Here is a 25550-nt window from a genome sequence, read left to right as displayed (position 1 = left end):
TACCAACTAGAAACAGATCAAAATCAGCACGATCATACCTAAACCTACATTACTCCAACTGTAAAGGGTTAAAACACAAAACAACATATGCATCTAGCTTCTCCTACTTGAGCGCACAACTATGGAACGGACTCTCGCATGCTGTGAGAACAATGCATGACCACCTAAACTTCAGGAAATCATTAAAAACTCACCTCTTCAAAAAAGCCTATCCCTCCGATCCAACTTAACCCCCCACACCCAGCAACACAACATAAGCAAGGATCGCACTGGACAACTTACCACTACCATTCCCCTTGACCCAATGACGCCTGACTCACACCTACCTCATCTGACCACAACACAATTTTGTATTTGTTATCAACCGTAACGGCAAATGCCTTTACAGTACTTGTAAGCCACATTGAGCCTGCAAACAGGTGGGAAAATGTGGGGTATAAATGTAACAAATAAATATTGTCCTTCTTCCTCCCCTCACCCTACCACCCATCCTGAATGGGATAGTCTTAAATGGCTGAGTAGGCTAGCAGAGTTAATGGATGCTAGGTTAAAGATAGTGGCTCTCTAAATGGAGGCTGCTTCCTCCTCAGTCCTCACCTCCCTCCACTAACTGGCTTAGCTGCAGAGACTGGGCCCATTCAACACCAGCAACCTGTCTCTGTTAGGAAAAGCAGAAACTGGTACAAGGAAGCTGAGTGTGATACTCCAGCCGTTCACCTCATATCCCTTCCCTCTCTCTTCTATTTCTAAAGTAACAATAGATCGGCAGGGAAAGATAATAACTTACAGAAATGAAACTTTCTCAGCAGCACCTCAGGCCCTGGTTGCATTTGAGTTATGGGGGCATAGTGCTGTTCACATGAATGACCTTATGCTGCAGTGCCCCACATATTGGGCTCTTGGGTGACTGAATATGTTGAGAATCCTGTACACACCTCCATGTAGCATCCAAGTTCCAACCTGGCCTGCACAATTTTGGATCTGAAAATATAGAAAGGCATTCTTGAGCTTGTTGTCAAATAAGAATCCTGGTTTTGAACTCAGCATGGTACGGTACAGCAGGCGCTACAGCGTCATCACAGTATCAGGGCTTTGGTTTTCCTCTGGCACATTTGCCTGTAGGAGGCCAGCCAGTACAGGCTCCCACTGGCCGCTGAGACAGTAGCTGCTGTGACATGAGTCACCAGAAACTTCCCCACCAAGGCAGGGAAGTGTAGGGCTGCCTGGACCCTGGAACGTGTGTACAATTCCATCTTGGCAAGAGTCTATGCTGGCCACTGGGAGCTGAGCCCTTGAGACGCCCACTGAACTATCTTCTTGAAGGTTGAGCTTTGAAACCAGTGGTTTCCCAATATTCACACTCCTGTTCTCCTGGATATAGTCATCCATCTCTTGGTATCGGTACTGGAGGCAAACAGTGAAAGTCAATTCCTTCTGCAAATGTGACAAAAATCGCAATGATCACTTGTTAGCTGTTGAGTTGCAGTCATGCCTTGAAACTTAAGTATGGTTATTCAGTTAAAACATCCTCACTGCCACCACCACTAGAGATTATGGGGGTCAATATTCAAAAAGTGTGATCTGTTGGATTCTATATAGAGCGCCTAGCTTTCCGTGCTGAAAGCTAAATGTATTCCATAACAACGCGTAACTTAATTGGCTTAACAAGCTACTCAGCATTGATAACATTACCTAACAAGCAATAATGAGCACTAATTGGCAATAATTAAAATTTACATGCACAATTCGCTAAGCGTATTCTGTAATGAACTGCGCGCAGCCAAAAAGGGGCATGGTTAAGGGTAGGGGAAGCAGGTGTTTTGTGGGTGTTCCAAAAACTACACTTCTATTTATAGAATATAGCCCAGTGTGCGTAAACCTATGCGTAGGGATTTATGCTATGTTTTTGTTGGTATAATTGCAGGAACATAGTTTTAGGCGCTGAGACATTAATTAAGCATATCCTATATAATAATTTGCACCTCTAACGTTCCATGTCTGGCTGCCTGGGTTCGTAACATCTCCTGACGTCAGCCAGCCTCCTGCGTTCCATTCCTCCTCACTGTCCCGCCCTCGCGTCAAGACGTAACGACGTCAGAGGGCAGAACAGTGAGAGGGAAGGGAACGCTGGAGGCGAGCTGATGTCAGGAGGGATGTTATGAACGGAACGGAAGCCAGTGCCAATCAGCCAGAGAAAGTTCAGGTACAAATCGAGGGGAGGAGAGAATCGCGGGACATCGAGGGGGGGAGGGGAGGAAAGGGGAGGGCAGGGCAGAGGAGAATTGATGGACATGGATGGGATGAGAGGACAGTAGAGGAGAGAATCGCGGGACACGGATTGGAGGGCAGGGAAGAGGAGAATCGCTGGACATGGAGGGGAGGGAAGAATTGATGGACATGGAGGGGAGGGCAGGGGTGAGAGAAAAAAAAAGCTTACATGACAGCCTTCCTAGGGCCCGTTTCATTGTTGAGGAAACGGGCATGGTTCCATTAGTTCTATATAATGTGCCTAAATCTATGTACCGCTTATAAAATACGCTTAGCTGGAATTGTTTACTGCGTGGATTTTTTAGGCACCTTATACAGATATGTTTAGCAGCAGCCCTACATGTATAATTCCTCTATCCATAGAGATATTGCCACCAAAAATCCCCCTAAATGCCCTGTCACTTTCCATATAGTCAACCAACTTTAACCTTATAATGAGAAGAGTGGTATTAAGTAATCACAAATATTTAAAAATTCCTACTGTAATTACTAAACACTCATTTAAAATAACAATATGAAAGGAAAAAGCCTCAGAGGGACCGGGTAACTTAACAGAAGCGTTTTTGCTCCCTTCTTGCAATCATCGGCTTAAAAAAAAACCTCTCCTTCATTTATTCCTTTATTTAGACTTCAAAAACACGCAGCTTAAGTTCACGTAGAAAATGTCTTCATTTGGAAAAAAAAACTCTTCAAACATAATAATCAGCAGCTTCTTAGGCAGTCATTCGCTTCAGTTACAAATCTGATGCTGCCACTGCATCTGGGACTCAATGCTCTCGCTGCCCGACATTTCAAAATATTTCAAATTCACTTCTATATTGTGTACTATCCGGTCCTTCTGAGGCTCTTTCCTCTCATATTATTATTTTAAGTGAGTATTTAGTAATTACAGTGGGAATGTTTTGTATTTGTGAGTACTTTCCATATATTGCCAGAGCAGAGTTAGGGTGGAATGAGGGCTTCCAACTAGAGAGTTGCACGGGGACAGAAATTTCACCCGTCCCCACTGACATCTCCTCCATCCACGATCTTCCCTGCAAGTAATCTCCTCCATCCCGCCTGTCCCCTATGCTAAAATAACCCGACTTTTGTGGTAAAATAGCTCAACAGTAGCTCATGTTGATAACTCCCCCCCCCCCCCAGTGTATATGGGGATTTCAATGCTACCAACCATATTATAATTGCCATGGCGCAAGGAAAGGATAGGTATGCTGGCCTGGCACTACACTTCTGCGAGAACCTTGCAGAACCTGTGTCCATCCCTGCGGGAGTCCCATGGACCTGGAGGGGATCCCCGCAGGATCTGCCTCCATCCTTGTGGGAGTCCGTGGACCTGGAGGGTATCCCTGCAGGACATGCGTCCATCCCTGTGGGAGTCCCTTGGACCCGGAGGAGATTCCTGCTAACCTTGTTCCTGTGCAGCTCTCTACTTCCCACTTAACTGTACATGTAGGAGGGAATTCTATAAATGATGCTCAAAATGCGGCACAGGAAAAAAAATCAGCACTAAACACTTAGTGGATTCCCATGTCAAACTCTGGGCACTGGACTATGCCAGCTGAAACTAGTGTAAGTCTTGGCATGCAAGTTGGCCACAAATCCCACATATTCTATAACACTGCGCCCAACTTTTTGGAATGCCCCTGACATGCCCATGCCCCTCCCATGGCCACACCCCTTTTTGGGTTGCACACTATGGGATTTGAGTACTTCTGTTCCCTCTAAGCTGAGCGGGAGTCCTCCATCTACAGTCCTGCCAGTGGGGGGTGCTGTTTCACCATCACAGTTTCAATAGGGAGAGACAGACAAGCTTTGCAGTACTCCAGAGAACCTGCTTAACCCTAGCAATTGAAAACACAATATTGAAACACTGCCCTCCACTGCCAGAAACGCAGTTGGAGGTCTCCCACTTTTCAGGGCCCCCAGCATTACAGAATAGCGAGCAGCCAGATGAATGTGCAAATCCTAATTGGTGCCAATTAATGTCAATATTTAGTTGTTAGCCTCCAGTTATTGCTCATTAATGACTAGTTATCCAATTAAATTATGTGGACATCGTAGATTATATAGAATTTCAGAGCAATGATATTCAGCTCCTTATACGTTGCTCCCAGTTGTGGGCTAACCTAACCCCGGATAGTCAAATGCTGGGGCATGTGTGGTTCCCAGCTTTCAATATCTGGGTACGTGTACTGACCTGGAATTTAACCAGGCACTAGTTGGTACTCAGACCAGTTCCCAGTTAACTCGGTGCATACAGTTAGGACAGCTTTTGTTCTATCCTAACTTTATGTGCTTACTTAGGCGGTTAGCGAACTCTGATATCGCTGCTAACCAGCTAAGTGCTGGATCCACCCAAGTTCTGCCCCCAAACCACCCCTACACTAGCCGATCAGGGAATGGCTGGTCAGTAAAGATATTCAGCTGCATTTCCAGTCAAGTGCCGCTGAATATTACCAGCTGGTCAGATCAGCTGGGTTTAACCAGGCGTGAACATCTCCTGCTTGCCTGAACCCTTTGAATATTGACCCCCCTCCCCATCTGTTTAACTAAGCAATTTGATTTAGGCCTAAATTCACTATGGATAGTGGCTGAATATCATCATTATTGGTAGTTTCTGCCAATGATAGGCCTATACACATATTCAGCAGTGGTAAATATATGTGTTTTATTAAGCACCATAGCTGGCGATTTAAAAAAAAAAAAAAAAAAACACTGACTGCAGGAACTGAAAACTGGCCCATACATTTTTCTCCAATGCATGGTCACCTATTAATGGAAGGCATCCCATCACAATTACCTTGCTTACAGCTGTTAACAGCTGCCAGAACAATCACCTTAATAATAAATCAGTAAGAAACTCATCCTAGCAACAGCTGTTTCTGCAACAATCATACCCGGTTGACACCCATCAACAGTAATGACTTTTAAAATGAACTAAAACTACTTCAGATGTCCCACAATGTTATATTATATTATGTTACACCAGTTCTTGCATTCTGCCTCTACCGCTTCAGTTCAAGGACGGATTCCATAAAACAAGAACGGGACAAGTTTGTCCGGGAATTACAGATAAAAGATTTCAAAATTCAGCAAATCCAATTAATTCAATGATAAGCCAACTTTACGAAATAGAAAAGCTTTCAGATTCTTTCTAAACTTAAAATGATGAGTACATGATCTTAAATTAAAAGGAAGCTGATTCAAGGTATGCACCTTGGCTCATAAGATCATCCACGGAGAGGCCCCAATATATATGTTAGACTTTATAGACCTGCCAGCAAGGAACACAAAAAGTTCTTCACACACCCTCTTAAACCTCCATTACCCCAACTGTAAGGGACTTAGATACAAATCATTATATGCATCCAGTTTCTCCTACATCTGCGTGCAACGTTGGAATGCACTACCGAATGCCTTAAAAACTAAACACGATCTGCCAGCCTTCCGGAAGTTACTGAAAACTAACCTATTAACAAGACTTATAATAAGAACCCTTCATAAAAGACTCACCATTACATCTGTATTAGAACTAATCAACAATGAACTCCTTAATTTGGTTACTTTAATCAAACTGTTATCATTTAATGCTATACCTTATCTTACATTCTGCATATCTGATATGTATTAATTATTTCTTTCTTCTAATTTTCTTGACATCTTATGTACATTAATTGTAATACTCTGTTCATCCCATTCCGTTAATGACGATTGTCATTGCGGCATAATGTAAGCCACATTGACCCTGCAAAGAGGTGGGGAAATGTGGGATACAAAAGCAGCAAATAAATAAATAAATAAATAAAAATACTGGATAGAGGAAGCGAGTTGTCTAACTGATTTTAACCTCCTGAACATTAGAAATCTAAGCTGAGATTTTGAGTTTTATATCCTGCAGTAGACCCCTGTAGTAAGGTCACTAGATCTAAGTAGAATTGTTAACATTTTGAAGACAGTGACACCTAATTTGAACTGTACTCTCACAGCTGCAAGTATGTCAGTGAAGTTTGGAATAGAAAGGCTGAAGAGACTCAAATTTAGATATACCAAAGGTCAATCTACTAGCCAAATTTTTAACTAGTTGTAAATGATTAATAAGTGCTTTTGAACAGATGCCTAAAATAAGATTTATACACTCAAGATTAGTTTATTGCAATGATTGTACCAAAATTTCTAGTCAATACAACCGCCATTCAAGCTTATTCAACACAACCATAAACACCATTGTGTTCAATTCTGGTCACCGCATCTCAAAAAAGATATAGTGGAATTAGAAAAGGTGCAGAGAAGGGCGACGAAAATGATAAAGGGGATGGGACGACTTCCCTATGAGGAAAGGCTAAAGCGGCTAGAGCTCTTCAGCTTGGAGAAAAGGCGGCTGAGGGGAGATATGATAGAGGCCTATAAAATATTGAGTGGATTTGAACGGGTAGATGTGAAGCGTCTGTTCACGCTTTCCAAAAATACTAGGACTAGGGGGCATGCGATGAAGCTACAATGTAGTAAATTTAAAACGAATCGGAGAAAATGTTTCTTCACTCAACATGTAATTAAACTCTGGAATTCGTTGCCAGAGAATGTGGTATAGACGGTTAGCTTAGCGGAGTTTTAAAAAGGTTTGGACTGCTTCCTAAAGGAAAAGTCCATAGACCATTATTAAATGAACTTGGGGAAAATCCACTATTTCTGGGATAAGCAGTATAAAATGTTTTGTACATTTTTGGGACCTTTCCGGGTATTTGTGACCTGGATTGGCCACTGTTGGAAACAGGATGCTGGGCTCGATGGACCTTTGGTCTTTCCCAGTATGGCAATACTTATGTACTTATTGCAATGTCTAAGCAAGGTCCTCCACTCAACAACTGGCACAGTCACCTTTTCTGTACTCATTATCCCTATTCCAAGCACTATGGTCCACCTTCATAATCACCACAGGGCAAATGTTTCCGTAAGTTACAGCCCCAGCTTGCTCATAATGGTAACATAGTAGTGACGGCAGATAAAGACCTGTACGTTCCATCCAGTCTAACCAAACAGGATAAACTCATAGCATAAGGAGCATAAGGTATGATGCAATACTACATAAGCACTCTCTTTTCAAAACTACATTTCTTCATTAACTTTAGAGCCCCCCCCCCCCCCCCAGCGGATCAAGATGGCGTCAGTAGCGGTTGCAGGTTTCCAGAGCTCCTGAGACTCAACAGTGACCCTGACAGAGAAATTCTATCCCCGACTTTTAGATGGGGAAAAGAAAGGGAAAGACGCAGGCACCTACCTCCAAGGCACCAGCGCCATCCCTAGTCTCTCGTCAGACGACGCTGGAATCTTTTGGAATCGGGACCCATGGCGGGCAGGATCTTGCTTCGACGGGTTCGCCCCATTCGGATGCAGAGCGCAGCATTGAGGGCGTGACGTTGAGCCCTCCTCTCACTGCTCCTCCACAACCCGGAAGCATAGTTGAACCGGTGGAGCCACAACAGCTAGAAATGCTGTTTGTGGAAGGAGGACCCTCGTGTACTTCAACTCCAGGGAAGGAGTTAACATCTCAGGGACAAACGCTGATCGAGGTCCCTGCTTCCCATGGAGTCGCTCCGGGGGAAGGCGGAGGAATGAAAAGACCTACCCAGGTGACTATGAATACGCTATGGGAGGCAATCCAGCAGGTAAATCAGTGGCGTAGCCACAGGTGGGCCTGGGTGGGCCGGGGCCCATCCACTTAGGGCTCAGGCCCACCCAATAGCAGCACATATTTAGTGCTAGCTAGTGGGGATCCCAAGCTTCACCAGCTGAAGACCTCCCCCTGATGGTGCTGAAAACACTGCTTTCCAGCAGTCTAAGCTTCCTAAGCTGCTGATACTGGCCTCATCGCATTGGGGGGGGGGGGGGAGGAGAACACTTGGTGCCCACCCACTTCTTGACTAGGCCCACCCAAAATCTGCTGTCTGGCTACGCCCCTGAGGTAAATAACACCTTACTTCAAATAAATGTTTTCTATAAAAGGTGAAATTGTAGAACTGAAACAATTTACTCAGAACTTATCTACAAAAGTCCAGGAACAAAATGAAAAGATTCTAAAGATGGAAACTGAGATTAAACAGATGCAGGATTTAACTGTGACTTTGGTCAAAGATAAAGAGATTCAGGAAAGAAGGATGGAGTATCTGGAGAATAATGGAAGGAGGAATAATTTGCGGCTATTGAATTTTCCCAAATCCCCTTTAATTCCATTAATAGATATGCTTAGAAAATACTTCAGTGAGATACTGGGGATCCCTGCAGAGGGTTATCCCCCTGTAACAAGGGCCCAGTATATCTCTGGAGTAGTGAGACCTACAAAAGAACAGCCTCAGGCTACTTCAAATCTAAACTTGACTGAATTTCTTGAAAATTCTTTGAATGAGATTACAGAGAGAACAACTTTAATAGTGACATTTGAACTTGACAGAAATAATATTCTCAGACTGTATTTTCGTCATTTAAATGACTGTTTCTTGGGACAAAAATTCAGATTTTCCCCGACATGGCAAGGAGCACACAAAAGAGGAGAAAGGAATTCCTACTGTATAAGTCTAGAATAATTAATATAGGCGTTACTTTTTTGTTGAAGTTCCCTTGTAAATGCCATGTAACCCTTGACGCAGTTAATTACATATTTTTTACTCCCTCAAAACTATTAGAATTTCTTGTATTGAAGGAAGGTGTTAATCCTCCTGAAGATTTGCTTCACTAATTGAGAACGCTGTTACGTTGGCTGTAAAATCCTGTTTTGCTCAACCGCTATGAATTTAGGTTACAACTATTTAGTTGTTTTCTTATTTTCTTTATTTTTCCTAGTATCTTGATTCATTAATTGTGGACAAATTTAAAATAGTTTTCCTTTTTATTTTTTCAGGAATGGCTGTAAACAGTTATTTGTTTGTGTTACATTTTCTGATATTGCCATTTATATCTACAGATGTAAATGAAAAATTAATAAATAAAGAAATGATTACATTGGAAAAAAAAACTTAGAGCCCCAGATGCCACTGTCTCCACCTGATGTAGTAACAAAGCTTTTCCATTAATCAAAGACAGTTGCTCATGATGTTCACCCTTCTTTTGAGTGACTGGAACATCTGTTAATTGTTTTTTCATAGATAACTGGACCCGTTAATGTTACTGGTAGTCCTCAGTACACCGTGTGTTTTTAAAATACCCTTTTGAAGTTCAAACAGTAGACAATCCTAGAGCCTTCTCACCCAAAACTGCCAAAGTATTTCCCTCACAATCATTGATAGAGCTTCATCCTCAAAGCAACTTTGTCATCAGTGGACCCAAAATATGATCATAATTGGAACTGTTTCTACCAACCTTCTAAACACCACCACTGCTCTCATAGCTCCCATCCCACACCTCCCAGAGAGTAATAAATACCTTCAGCTTCTGTAGGCCACAGATTCTTGTATAGAGGCAGTGATCGGAGAAGATGAAGCTCCTGGCTGTGAAGAGGAAACTACCTGTGGCTTCAGGACTCTCCTTGTTTGTGAATTTCAGATCCATGTCTAGGTCCTATTAGAGAAGTCATGTTATCAAATAGGCGAAGTTATTCAGTACAAGCATAAAGTGGAAAAACGAGAAGGAAAGAGGACAGAAGACCTTATTTTGCTAATTCCACTGAGATTCAATTTTCTTTTGTAAATTACAGGAGCTCATCAATGGAGCTGAGCCAGAAGTTGCCAGCTGGCAGTGACTGAATAAGCCTTCAATACTGTACTGAGCTGGCATGACCTGCACTGAGAAGTTCATTTTTCAGAGCCATTCTCACTTTAGCCTCTATATAAGGCAATTGACTATGCTGCCATTTTGGTTTTCCCATGTAGCTATAATTTCCTACCACTATGTAGTCTCAGACCACCAAGTCAATTCCCTGTAGGCCTCCAAGTGAATATTAGATGGTGGGTATCAGTGAGGACCAACCAAATTTGATAATCACCCTACAAGTGAAAGGCTCTGTGCCAATCAGATGTGGGTTATGTAACTTGGGGGTCCTTTTACTAAGGTGGACTGAAAAATGGACCTGCATGCGTCCAATACATGCGTCTACACCGGCTATATTGGTATTTGGATTTAGACAGTTACCTTCTTACAGGCCAAAGATATCCCACATATTCTCGTGGCCAAATATAACCATTAAAGTAGGGCTGAAAATCGGCAGGTAGCTGGTTATATTGGCCGATATAGCCAGCTATCTGCTAGTTGCTAACTGGGTGATATTCAGCCAGATAGCCGTTTATGGGACATTTAACCAATCAGGTGCCAATCCTGGCCAGTTAAATGCTTTTTAACATCAGGGGGGCATGTTTATAATAGGGCTTAGCGTCTTGTGGCAATTGATACTGGTGTGTGCTCCAGGGGTTTCCTCTGTGATTCAATTCAATTCGATTTCAACATTTTAGGCGATAAGTTTGTCAAGTATATTTATAAAACTAAATACAATAGAAAAGTTTTTATAAATTATACTTAGGTAAGCTTATATTGCTAATGCAGAGGGAAGAAGTTTGCCCAGTTAGTACACTTGTCAATGTTGTTTCTTTTCAGATCGCTGTATGCATTTGTGCTTCCTCCTGAAGAAGCTTTAATGTGAAACAGAAACCCATATAGAGAGAAGTGAGTGAGTTTGAAGAGAGAAAGTGAATTATATGCATCTATAGGGTGAGGCAAAAAAAAGTAACTCCTAGAGCTTTTTGCCGTTTTCTCAGCAACCACTTTGAATTTCAACAACAAATTTTACATACTTATTTACTATTAAACAACATGTAATTATGTTAAACTATGTTAATGTTACTGTCATGTTAGCATCACTATCTAGTGTTTTTTGCGCATTAAAAATGTTGACGCTAAAACTGTAAAATAACATCATTCAAATGATACAATTAACAATGTGTCAGAATTTTGCAGTCACTGTGAATGCTTAAATTGTGCACCCCCATCTTTAAAACAGGCTAATGAATACACATTTCTCCCAACTGCCACATCCAGCCTGACCAGTCAGGTCACTGTCTCCCAGGATGCATTGCTTTTCAGGGTGGATCTCTCACCTCTGCAACGTCCGTTATCTTGGCTTCACATTCTGTGATCCCTGCTGGTGTGTCCCACTATCCGGGTGTAAATTATCAAGACGTTGGAGAATTCAGCAGCAAAACCTAACTGCACTTTAATCCCACAGTCAAACAGCAGATACTGGCTCTCAGGAAGAACTAAAGTTCAAGGAACAGAGAGAACAAGACCTAATAAACAGGCTTCTCTGTGTTCATTCAAACAATTACTGTGCCTGCTCTTCAGCAAATAATTTCAGCACTGTAGTGCCATTTTTAAAATCTCCTCATGGTGTGACTTAAGTTCTGGAGACCGCACCTATGAAAAGATATAAACAAGATGGAGTCGGTCCAGAGCGCGGCTACAAAATTTGTAAGCGGTCTAGAACACAAAAAATATAGGGACAGGCTTATGAACCTCAAACATGTATACACGGGAAGTGAGGAGGGGAGAGAGGAGACATGACAGAGATGTTATAAAATCTCAAGGGCATTTATGTACAGGAAGCGAGCCTTTTTCAACTGAAGAGAGCTCTGGGACAGGGAGTATACGATGAAGGAATAGCTTAGGAGAAATTTAAGAAAGTTTATTTCACAGAAAGGGTGGTGGCAGTGGTGTGCTGGAGCCGGCTCACTCCGGCTCACAAGATCTGGTTGTTAAATTTTGGTCGGACTTGCGAGCCGGTTGTTGGAAGGGCAAACCGGCTCTCCCTCCCTCCGCCCTCCGGATCTGGTCCCTCACCGATCCTACCTTGACTATCGAATTCTTCGGGGCAGGCAGTGTTGCCTGCCCGCTGCTATCGCTGACTCTCCCCCCGCTGCCTGTTTGCGCTTTAAAAAATGGCCGCCGAGACTTCCAGAGTGCTGGCCTCGCGAGACTTCTGTAAGTCTCAGCGGCCATTTTGAAGTGCGATCGGGCGGCGGAGGAAAGTCAGCGATGGCAGCGGGCAGGCAACCACTGCTGCCCTGAAGAATTGATGGCCAAGGTAGGGTCGGTGAGGGACCGGATCGGGAGGGAGGGAGGAGGAAGCAGGAGAATTTGCGGAACAAGTCGGGACGGGGGTGGCAGGGAGAGAAGGGAGCTGCTGGTGCATACAGGGCAGGGGAGAGGAGAGGGAGGGTCACTGCTGGGACATGGGTGGATGGAGGGCAGGGGAGAGGAGGGTCACTGCTGGACATGGGTGCATGCAGGGCAGGGGAAGAGGTCGCTGGCCATGGGTCCATACAGGGCAGGGGAGAGGAGGGTCACTGCTGGACATGGGTGGATGGAGGGCAGGGGAGAGGAGGGTCACTGCTGGACATGGGTGCATGCAGGGCAGGGGAGAGGTCGCTGGCCATGGGTCCATGCAGGGCAGGGGAGAGGAGAGTCACTGCTGGACATGGGTGGATAGAGGGCAGGGGAGAGAAGGGTCGCTGGGTATGGGTGCATGCTGGGCAGGGGAGAGGAGGGTCACTGCTGGACATGGGTGGATGGAGGGTAGGGAGAGGAGGGTCGCTGCCATGGGTGGCTGGAGGGCAGGGGAGAGAAGGGTCGCTGGCCATGGGTGGATGTGAGGGCAGGGGGGAGAGGAGGGGAAGAGAGAATAAAATGCTGGACATGGATGGAGGGGAGGGAAGATGTGAGAAAGGAGATGAGATAAGGGAAAAGGAAGAGAGGAGGCAAAACTGCACAGGATGAAGACAACTAGGCAGAAGCTGAGGACCAGAAATGAAGAAATAGGCAGGAAAGGAAAGAAATAAATGGAAAGGAAGCCCTGGAAACGGAGTTAAGAGGACAGATAGCCAGCAGAATCGGATACTGAGCCGCATGATCAGAAAAAACAGTCACCAGACAACAAAGGTAGAAAAAAATCATTTATTTTCATTATAGTGTTTGGATATGTTCCCTTTGAGAATCAGGTGCTCAACATTAAAAGTTTATATTTATTTACTTATTTATGGCATTTTATCCCACATTAAACATGAATTAGATTAGAACCTGGGATCACTTAATTTATTTTTCCTGGAGAGAGTAATGCATTGCCCCCCCCCCCCCCCCCCCCACCGGCTATAGCCAGCTCTGCAGTTTTGAGGGGCGCAGAGGTGGACGGGGGGGGGGCGCAGAGGTGGACGGGGGGGGGGGCGCAGAGGTGGATGGGGGGGGGCGCAGTGGTGGTGGGGGGGCGCCGAGGTGGACCGAGGAGAGAGCCTGTTGTAACCCTCCATTGCCCCATGTAAGCCGCATTGAGCCTGCCATGAGTGGGAAAGCGCGGGGTACAAATGTAACAAAACAAACAAAAAAAATTTACCAGCACACCCCTGGGTGGTGGAGACATGGAATGGCCTCCCGGTGGAGGTTGTGGAGTCAAAGACTATGCCAGAATTTATAAAGGCATGGGATAAGCATGTAGGATCGCTTAGGACAAGGAAGAGTTAGGGGTTGCAGAGGATGGGCAGGCTGGATGGGCCATATGGCCTTTACTTGCCGTCATGTTTCTATGTCTTTGGCTTTCAGTGCTGGTATATACCCTTCCTCTAGTGTAAAGCATGTCATTTCAGGCCATTCTGTCCCACTTGCAGTTCTCACCGTGTGCTTTAGCCCACTGGAGATTGCGGACTGAGAATCCCTCTGAGCCTGTTACTGACTTAATACTATCTGTCAGTGCTCGCCGCTCAGACAAATTACTCTTCAATTCCAAAGCTTGCTTCCCTTTGGTGATTTCACAGGTCCCCATATCTGGAGAAGAGGAACACATTCCATCAAATAACAAAAAGCCAGCACTCTTGCCATTCAGCTCTTCTGTCCCCGGATATCTTACCTTCAGCCACCTTGTCCAGAAGAACCGTGATTTTCTCATCCTGTAAAAGCCATTTCTTCAAGAAGCTGATGAAGATTCCATTGGACAGCTCCCCTTGGCTTATTTCATAGGCCTCAGCATCTGCACACCTAAGAGAAATGGAATTTAAGAACATAAGCATTGCCATACTGGAACAGACCAAAGGTCCATCAAGCCCAGTATCCTGTTTCCAGCAGTGGCCAAGCCAGGTCACAAGTACCTGGCAAGATTCTAGGACAGCAAAACGGATTTTATGCTGCTTATCCTAGAATATGCAGTAGATTTTCCTGTCCATCTTAATAATGGCTTATGGACTTTTCTTTTTGGAAATGTCCAAACTTTTTAAAACCCTGCTAAGCTAACTGCTTTTACCATATTCTCTGGCAACAAATTCCAGACTTTATTACTCGTTAAGTGAAAAAAATATTTTCTCAGATTTATTTTAAATTTACTACTTGGAAGCTTACCTCCTATCCGAATAAATGTTAATGAACGGGATATTCAGAGGCACTATCTGAATAATGCCGAGGCATTCTGTAAGGATATCTTGAGGCACTGTTTGGATAATGCCGTAGCAGTCTGTAAGAGTATTCAGAGGCACTATCTGAATAATGCCAAGGTGATCTGTAAGGGTATTCAGAGTACTATCCGGATAATGCTAAGGCGTTCTGTAAGGATATTCAAAGTATGATCTGGATAATGCCAAGGTGGTCTGTAAGGATATCCAGAGGCACTGTCCAGGTAATGCTGAGGTGTTCTGTAAAGACATTCAGAAGCACTATTCAGATAATGCCTCTGAATATCCCAGTCAACTACACTTAACAGGATAGCTGGTGCTGTTATCTTGATAGACACTTTTTAATAGTGACCCCTATATGGATAAGTTATCTGCATACATTATTTTCAGCATTCAGTCACCATCCCCGCTGATTTCTAATGCATCCTGGAAGTTTCTTTGCCAGTCGATATATATTTCATGAGAACATGAGGTGATACACCGACTGTGGCCTAATACCCTCCTGGAGATTTGTCTTCTTTCTGCTGACTGTCCTTCAGGGCCTTCATACAACTTTCAGGAAGGTAAGACAGGGCATGTCTTTGGAGGGCTGGCTTGGGATGAGTACTTTCAAAGCCAGGACAATGACCAAAACACACACACACACACACACACACAGTTTCTAAACATTACAGTTTTCAAAATGAAAATCATAGTCCCCCCCCCCCCCCCCCCTCCATAGGATAGAAATACCAAAGACTGCCATAGCCCAGTTAATGCATGGTTGAAACCCCAATGGCACTACCTGCAGACATCATGGAGGGGGAAAAGGAAAGGAAATGGGACTTGATATACTGCTTTTCTGTGTTTTTTTTGTGGAGAGGCACCTACGTGGCATAGCCGAAGACAACATTCGCTGTGACCTTCAGGGCTCCCACCTGTGGCAGGATGTCATCATTCATGTTCCTGAAATGAGAGACACATCATGGACAACCCAGCTAAAATCCCCATGCTGCACTATATCCAAGTGTTCCCAAAGCTAATTTCTTTTTTAAGCATCCTTATCCTTTTGATTCATTAGGTTAACATATATCCTGCCTTTATGGTATAAGACGGCTCCTGGGTTTCCAGCAATAACGTCAATGTTGGCAATAATAATTATAAATTGGATTTAGAGAACACACTTGTACAATTACAATTTCAGCACATTTCAAATGCACACATGCAGACATGTCTGAGGTGACTTTTCCCACTGCTGCTTGTGCAGGGCTGGAAATTACTGATGCGAGTACATCTGCTTGCAGATTTCCTCCACTGAGGAAGGGGCCCTTGAAAAAAAAGATACTCTCCAAAGGGCTGGATCTCAGGGCTCATGTGGCAGGGCACAGAATGATGTATTGCTATATTGTCAGTGGCGTACCAAGGGGGGGCGGGCGGTCAACGGGTGGGGGGGTGCTCTGTCCACCCCCCCGGCATGGCACGGCACCCCCCCCTGGCGTGGACCCCCTGGCGCAGCACCTCTCACTCCTCCCCCATCTGACAGTCCCCCCCACTGCCTATCAGCTGAGCTCCGTGCACGGCACCTCGAATCTGCAGCGCTGCTGACTGTAAAAGAAGAAACGTCTCGTCGTTGGCCCTTCACTCACTGTGTCCCGCCCCACGAGAAAATAGGAAGTTACATCAGAGGCGGGACCTCAGTGAGTGAAGGGCCAACGACGAGACGGTTTTCTTCTTTTGCAGTCAGCAGCGCTGCAGATTCGAGGTGCCGTGCACGGAGCTCAGCTGGTAGGCAGGTGGGGACTGTCGGGGGGGGGAGTGAGAGACACTCGCGCCGGGGGGTCTACGCCAGGGGGGGGTGTTGTACACGCCGGGGGGGGGGGGGGTCGCTGTGTTGCACTGCACCTGGGGGGGGGGGGGGCGTGCAGCGGCGATCCGCCCCGGGGGTCAGCCAAGCATGGAACGCCACTGTATATTGTATGTCAGAAAATAGAGGTGCAAATATTAGAAAATGTTTATATGTATACAGCTGATTAAACAGAGGATGAGGAAGGCTTCCCTGCCAAGGACACTCAGGGCCAATCTGTGCTGACTACAACTCTGAGCATGGCCACTGTTCTCTCCAAGCTGAGCAGGAGAGTCCTCCACCTACAGTCCAGCCAGTGGGGGAGGTGCTGTATATCACTATCACATTTTCAATAGTGAAGAACAGGCAAACTCTGCAGGACTCCAGGAAGCCGAGCAATAGTGGCAAAAACCAAGGATGGGGCGGTGGGGGCGGTCTGGCCCGGGTTCACGCTGCAAGGGGGTGCAGCTGCGCAGCTGTCAGCTCTGCCAGTTCCCTGCTCCCTCTGATGTTTCTTCCTGTTCCGGGGCAGGGAACCAGCGGAGCCAACAGCCATGCGACTTCTCCCTGCACCCCCAAGAGGTAATGTGCTGGGGGGGGGGGGTGCGCAGCGGCGATCTGCACTGGGTAGCAGCCGACATAGGAACACCACTGCTGAGCAATTGAAAAACATAATATTGAAGCAACACCCCTCACTGGCAGTAATGCAGTTGGAGGAACGCCACCTCAGCTTACAGGGAACAGTGCCATTGGGCCTCCACCAGTGGCGTAGCAAGGGGGGCTGCCACCCGGGGCGGTTCGCCATTGCACCCCCCTCCGGGTGCAGCACGATGACATCCCCCCCCTGACCCAGTGCCTACCCTCCTCAACTCCGTCCAAACAGCTCCGCACCCTACCTTTAAAGAAATCTCGGAAACTGTGGCGATGGTGAGGCGCAGCGCCTCGCGCCTGAATGTAAAAGAAGTGTGGATCGTCTCATCGGGCCTTCCCTCGCTCTGTCTGTCCCGCCCTTGCAGAAATAGGAAGTTGCGTCAGTGGACAGCAGGACAGAGGGAAGGCTCGATGAGACGATCCACACTTCTTTTACATGCAGGCACGAGGGTGCTGCGCCTCGCCTCCAACCACGGCTTCCGAGATTTCTTTAAAGGTAGGTGCGGGAGCTGGTTGGACGGTGCTGAGGGTAGGCACTGGGTCTTGGGGTGTTGATGCGCCGAGGGGGGAGTGTCATCATGCTGCACCCCATGGGGGAGCTGGCTGGGAGCACCCCCCTTGAGCTGACACCTGGGGCAGACTGCCCCCCCCGCCCCCCCTTGCTACACCACTGCCTCCCACCCTAGTATTGGGGTGACTGTCCTTCCTAGGGAGATTGGAGGCTAAAATCCATTTAAGGGAATCCCTTTCAGATTCTGAATTTCTTCCCTTACGGCGTTAGAGATGGGCAGTCATTGCAATGACATGGGAAAGGGCAACGACATATCCCATTTTGTTACATGTGGTTAACAAGTGAAAACAAGCAGAAACAACACATTTTGTGTTTTTTGTTTGCTGATAAAGTACATACTCTTTGCAAGTAGTATGTAGTATTTGCAAGAGGGCACACACTTAACAACATTGCTTCTGTAACAATAGGATTGTTCTTTACCACTATATCTCTTGAATTAGGGTCCATTGCAGTTTACAAAATGAGAATAACTATAATATATTAAATTTTTTTTTTAACAGTATTTTTTTTTAATCAGTGACTACAAACAAATACGTTTTCGACTTTCTTCCGAAAACCATAATAATTCGTCTCAGCTCTAATACCAGATGGAAAAGAGTTCCAAAAAGGAATTACCAGAGATGACAACATAGTACTTGCTATCTTTAAAAAACGCACACCATTAAAAAGAAGAGAATGAAAAATAAAAGAACTATGCAATCGATCTGAAAATCGAGTTAATGATGCAACAATCAAATTTATCAACAATTCTGAGGCAACTCCATGAAGGACCTGAAACTTCAGACAAGCCGATTTACGTAAAATTCTTTCTTGAACAGGAAGCCAGTGCAAATTAGCTATGTGAAAGGAAATATCAAATTTTCTAAGTTTGAATATCAGTCTGGCCAAGGTGTTCTGGATCAACTAAGGCTTCTTAACAAGTTTTGAGGCTAACCCCAAATAAAAGATGTTACAATAATCAAGGTGAGTCAGTAATTAGTAATTGTATCAACAAAGCAAAAACATTTTGGTCAAATAGGGTGCACTAGTCATAATTGCCTCAGCTAAAGAACATTTTTTCTACATAATTGACAAAGAAGAATCTAGAACAATTTGCAAAACTCTGGACTTGTCTTCAACTGGCAAAATAATATCTATAGTCAACCTAATAAGATTAGGTGTAATAAAGCCAGGATTTTGAACCACAAAATCTTTGTTTTAGTAGCATGAAACCCCACAGAAAATGAAAATTCCTCTAAATGACATGGGAAACAACATGAAATGAACATTTTCCAGATGCTTGTCCCTATGCTGTATCAAGTCCTGCTTCTCACCCTAGATCAGTGGGTCTTAACGCAGTCCTCGGGGACACACCTAGCAGTCAGATCTTCAGGATACCCAAAATCAATATGCATGAGATAGATTTGCATGCCCTACCTCCACTGTATGCAGAGTTATCTCATGCACGGTTCACTGTAGGTATCCTGAAAACCTGACTGGCTAGGTATGTCCTGAGGACAGGGTTGAGAACCTCTGCACTAGACTGATACAGCCCTGGGTTTATCCACTGCATGCATGGATTTGCAGTTCTGACATTATCATTGGTTTCCCTAATATTTATCCCAGCCACATCTAGATTGGGGGTTAGGGGAGAGAGAGGATGGGGAATGCCTGTTCAGCCTGCTCACCTCTTGCGGCACATATCCAGCAGGAAAACGTTGAGATCCGTCTGGCGCTCCTGCATGCTCTGAAGCAAGCTCTGAACCACACAGACAATGCTCTGACGTGTACGATTTTGGTGCATCGATGGGGACCATGAAACTGTTCCCAAAATTCTCATATCCATGGCCTGCGTAGTACAGCAACCTGTAACAAGGGATTCATGAACTACTAAGGATAAATTCACGATTAGCAGTGACCCCTCCTATAACCACAAGTTCTCTGTGCTTCCTGCTCCTTTTCCCTACCATACACTCCTTTGTCCAGCAGAAGCAGAAATTCCTTCACAGCCATCTGCATTTCGCCCTTGCTCAGGTCCAGCAGGGGACACCACCTTGAAGTCCAGCTGGCGCAGAAGATTGGTGAGCTCATGAACATCTACCATGGGTGCCTTCAATACCTTGTGATGCTGGTAATTCATGTTCCCAATAAGCAGAGCCACTTTATCGGATGCTGTGAAAAAGACAACTCAGGGATACATTTGGAGGTGAAGATCCCTTGGTGGGATCTTCTTTAGTTCCTTGTTTAGCAGCCACTGATAAATGTGTAAGTCTCCTGTCCCTGGATTTTCAGTGGCACTATCTGGATACTGCTGTTGAAACTTTCTATCTACTGTAGCACAATCCAAAGAGTGCCACGATGGAGTTAGGGAAGAGCGAGGGTGGCATATGTGTAGTTGTGATATTCAGCTGCTATTCATATAGCTATGCAGTTTAAGGCTAATGTAAATAATACCCCCTAATTCTGTAAAAGTCGCAAAAAATGTACACACAATTTATTTAAATTGCAAGCTAATAGTGCCAATAATTGGCTTTTTAAAAAGCAATTACTGACACTAATTCAATTGAAATTTTATGCACCTAAATTTTACACATGATTTGAAAAAGGGATGCAGAAATGGGAGGGGCATGGGCAGAATGGGGGCGTTCCTAAAATTAATGTGCGTTGGTGTAGAATTTCTTTAATTTCTTTATATCCCTCCTTTATCCAAAGCGGGTGACAATAATCATACACAAGCAATAAAAATATGGAATACAGGTAGCCATCATTAAAGCAACCGTAATCAATCGACAACAGCCTACTTCATTCTTCCAGAAAGGCCTTCACAAAATAACGAGTCTTCAACAGACGTTTAAATTGCTGAATATTTTCACAGAATCTCAAATGTTCTGGCAAGGTGTTCCACAAGGATGGACCAGCTATTGGAAGTGCTTGCATCTTTGTCTCCACATATGATAAGAAGTTGGAGGAAGCACAGTTTCTGGGATATCTCCGACCTTAACGCATGGCTTGGTACATATATTTTCAATGCATTGCAGAAGTAAGCAGGTACAATCCTTAAAGTACGCGCCTAATGTACACATGTACATTTGGGATAGGCAATCACCGGGGAATTCATGGAGTGCAAGTTAGAGATCGTACATTTAAGGTATTGGCATATGCTGATGACTTACTCTTAATCATGGCAGAACCACGACGTTCTCTTTCATGTCTTCAAGTGCTTGCAGACTATGGAAAGCTTTCTGGCTTCAAGCTGAACCTCATAAAATCGATGGCACTCCCCTTGAACGTAGAGATTAAAAACAATTGGGAAGGGAGATTTCCTCTGCAGTGGGCCTCTGAGCATATAAAATACCTAGGGGTCACAATACCGAATGATCTAACTAAATTGTATGATAAGAATGTCTCCCCACTATTGGCTGAAACCCGACGGATGCTGCAACTCTGGGGGCACACCCGTTTTCTCTTTTATATATATATATATATATATATATAATATATATATATATATATATATATATATATTTCTTTATTTTCATATTTCAACAAGTATTACACTTGAAGCAGAAAAAGTACATTCGTCAGAAATAACTAATAAAGGAAAAAAATCTAAAACAAATTTCATCTTTTGACTAGTACTTCCAGTCCACAATTATAGATCCAAGATTTACAACTATGGAGATTTTAAAAACTTTTTAAGAAAATTAAACAGGTTTTTTTTTTAATCCTATTTCATTTCAGAGCTTATTACCGACGAGAACTTCTAGCTGATATAAATTCAGAGAGCTGCACAGAATCAAAAAAAGCATACTTAACCGATTGATAACAAATAATACACTTGCAAGGGCAACATAAAAGAAAAGTAGCTCCCAATGGAGAACCCCAGGTTTTAACAAAAGAAATTGTCTTCGTCTTTTTTGGGTATCTTTAGGACACATCAGGAAATATACATACTTTGAAACCCAAAAATTCCTTTCCTCTATTTCGAAAGAATTTTTTCATTATTAATACTTTATCCATTGATAAAGCTAAAGTAACTAATAGTGTTGAGGAAGTCACCAGGTCCATAAGTACATAAGTAATGCCACACTGGGAAAAGACCAAGGGTCCATTGAGCCCAGGCATCCTGTCCTTGACAGCGGCCAATCCAGGCCAAGGGCACCTGGCAAGCTTCCCAAACGTATAAACATTCTATACATGTTATTCCCGGAATTGTGGATTTTTCCCAAGTCCATTTAGTAGCGGTTTATGGACTTGTCCTTTAGGAAACCGTCTAGCCCCCTTTTAAACTCTGCCCAAGCTAACCATCTTCACCACGTTCTCCGGCAAACAATTCCAGAGTTTAATTACGTGTTGGGTGAAGAAAAATGTTCTCCGATTTGTTTTAAATTTACTACATTGTAGTTTCATCGCATGCCCCCTAGTCCTAGTATTTTTGGAAAGCGTGAACAGACGCTTCACATCCACCTGTTCCACTCCACTCATTATTTTATATACCTCTATCATGTCCTCCCCTCAGCCATCTCTTCTCCAAGCTGAAAAGCCCTAGCCTCCTTAGTCTTTCTTCATAGGGAAGTCGTCCATCCCGCTATAATTTTAGTAGCCCTTCGCTTGCACCTTTTCCAATTCCATTATATCTTTCTTGAGATGCGGCGACCAGAATTGAAACACAATACTCAAGGTGCGGTTGCACCATGGAGCGATATAACGGCATTATAACATCCTCACACCTGTTTTCCATACCTTTCCTAATAATACCCAACATTCTATTCGCTTTCAGAGCCGCAGGCAGCACACTGAGCAGAAGGTTTCAGTGTATTATCGACGATGACACCCAGATCCCTTTCTTGGTCGTAACTCCTAACGTGGAACCTTGCATAATGTAACTATAATTCGGGTTCTTTTTTCCCACATGCATCACCTTGCACTTGCTCACATTAAACGTCATCTGCCATTTAGCCGCCCAGTCTCCCGTCTCGCAAGGTCCTTCTGTAATTTTTCACAATCCTGTCACGAGTTAACGACTTGAATAACTTTGTGTCTTCAGCAATTTAATTATCTCGCTAGTTACTCCCATCTCTAAATCACTGTTGGGGTTTCTATTAATGCAGAGCATCTAGGGATTGATCCGTGTGTTGTACTGCACTATCCTGAGTTTTAATTGGCAAGTAATAAAGCTTGTACAATAGGAGGGAGAGTGTTATCTGAAAACCTAATATTTCTTTCAGGTATCTATTTAACATTTCCCTAGGAGCAATAATTGATGTTCTAGGGAAATTTAGAAATCTCAGGTTATTGATCCTTGAATATTCTCCAAATTTTCAATTTTTCTTCTCATGTTGATAACATCTTTAGTTGTAATTATTTGCAACTCTTGTACTTTCTCAAATTTTTCCATTAGGATTTTGTCTTAAGAGTCAATTCTTTCCTTTCTGACTCTGCTACCACAGCAGTTTCTTCTAATTTTTTTATCCTAGTTTCAAAGTTCTGTATTTGTGTGCATATTGCTTTACCCAAGTTCGCTATTAAAGCCCAAAGGCTTTCCAAAGTAATATCTGTGGGTTTCTCTTCAAGAAAAGCTAGAGTACCTTGACCTTGTACACAACCAGGTTGAGTTTCCTCCACTCCTGAAGTTCCAAAGGCTGTAGTTCCTCCCGCAACATGATTTGGAATCGCCAGAGCAGTTAGAGGGAAACTTCTACTCTCAGTTCTTCCAGTCCTCCAGGGACAGATTACCAGCTCCCGTAGTCTCTGCCACAGCATTACTCTCAAGCTGTCTCCGAGACGACGCCATCACTGGAGAACGACGCTCTGGGGTTGCGGGGGCGGTGCTCATTGATCGGGGCTGAGTGTTACCTCCAGCAGGGGCAGCATCTCAGTTACTCATCCATCCCGGATGCCGCCAATCCGCCGCTTACCGACTCATCTGGAACCCGGAGTCCCGCCAAAAAGGAATCAATTGGACCACTGGCACCGAGGCACGTTCAGCTCTGGGGGAGCTATGGCCACCGATTTCCTCGGCGCTTTGGCATGCGGTAACTATTCAGAGCGTGAGACTCGCGACCTGTTCAAGTGGCCATCTTGGATCACTACCCGTTTTCTCTTTTGGGGTGTATCTCGCTGTTCAACACTGATGTTGGCTCCCCGCTGGCTTTATGTATTTCAAATGCTTCCTCTGTATTTGAGAAGACGGGAGGACGGCTGCTGAACAGGGAGATACAACGCTTTCTTTGGAGGGGGAACACCCCAGACTCCCTGTGACAATTTTGCAGAAGCCACCAGCACATGGAGGCTTGGGCCTTCTTAATGTGAGGTATTTGACCACATCTAGCTCCATGAGGCATATACAAGATTGGCTGACGGAGGGGACGTCCTTCTCCGGCGGACACGGTGGAGGTCTCGCTCTCTCCCACAGTACCATCAGTTGGCTTCTGCATACCATCCCAGAGAAAACTGATGTGGCATTACATCGTACCCTCTACTCTTGTCAGCGAGGGCAACCTGGAGGTGGTTATGCAGACATCACCATTTTTTCAGCAGCAGCTACACCTTTTCTAACATTGTTTCATAGCCCCGATTTCCCAGCAGGAACTAGTTCCCCAGTGTTTGCAGATGGAGGAGACAAGGAATATGCTATCTAAGCCAGCTTCTTACAGAGGAGGGAAAGTTGAAACCCTGGGCGGAAACTACAGCGAGAATTTCAGATCAAGCGTACAGATCATTTTGCATATATGCAACTACATCACTGGAGTAATTTAAGCGAGGACATACAGGACACTCTGAACACAGACAGCACTGACCTTGGGATCCCAAACAGTGGTACCATTGAAATATCATTATCAGTATTTGCTATTCCACAGAAGACTTGGATTATAAAAGGCTAGCACAAACTGGACCAATGAATTAAACGTACAGATAACAGCAGATTGGTTCAAAAATATGTGCTGAACATACAACGAGACTCATTCTTTTCATGATATTGGGAACTACAATATAAATTTGAACTGAGGCTCCACATATCTCCAAGTCGTGCCCCATCGGGCAACAATCAGCTCTTCAGGGGTGTGCTCAAAATGTAATACAGTACAAGCATCACTGGGCCATATGTTTTGGACATGTCAATATGTTGCTCGTTTTTGGTCTCATTTACTGAAAGTGGTTCATGATCTATGGGGAATCCTCTGATTCTGTTCAAGAAGTACCCATACTCCTCACGGGCCCATCACAGTTTAGCTGTTTTCTTAAGAAAGTGATCCTAATAGGGGAAAAAGTTATCCTGCTGGGCTGGCGAGAGACTTGGGCACCAACTGTTCATATGTGGCGTACTAACATGATAGAACCGTTTGAAGTTAGAGCGCTGTGGAATTAAAGACATTTCCTCCAAAGAAGGGAAAAAACTTGGGAAAAATTCTGGGACACTTTGCAACCAGTGGCACGTAGTCATATCTTAATTGCAGAGTCATATTGTCTCCTTGTGGTGAACTTTGAATAACAGAATGTTAATGGGGAGGGAGGGACAGAGAGGGATGGGTAGAGAAGAGAAGAGAAGTAGATGGACTCTTCAATCTGTAGGTGACGTTTGAATTATGCTGTATATGTTTTGGCGCTACAGTTGAAAAAAATGATTGAAACATAACTATGTGGTGGACAGAAATTGTTGACTGAAGCCAAAATGTTTATATGACACATCCATTGTTCACATTTTTTTTATAGGTACGGATGTGAATAAACTTTGCTATTCTTGTTTTGTTTGATCCTGTTCTATTTTTTTTTTTTTTTTTTAGTTCTCCTTGGATAACAAGTAAAGTTAGCAATGACCAGCTGATGCTATTTGACTCTCACCTGTCAGCAT

At 44.3% G+C, this 25550-nt stretch overlaps 1 pseudogene; it reads right to left on the bottom strand.

The window, feature by feature from the left end:
* Positions 1-423: 423 nt before the first annotated feature.
* LOC115480938 overlaps positions 424-25550 on the bottom strand; it is a 39370-nt pseudogene continuing 14243 nt past the window's right edge.

Source organism: Microcaecilia unicolor, chromosome 11 (genome assembly GCF_901765095.1).
Source record: "Microcaecilia unicolor chromosome 11, aMicUni1.1, whole genome shotgun sequence".
In the NCBI taxonomy this organism is placed as follows: Eukaryota; Metazoa; Chordata; class Amphibia; order Gymnophiona; family Siphonopidae; genus Microcaecilia; species Microcaecilia unicolor.
This window is presented reverse-complemented; position numbering and strand designations above follow the sequence as displayed.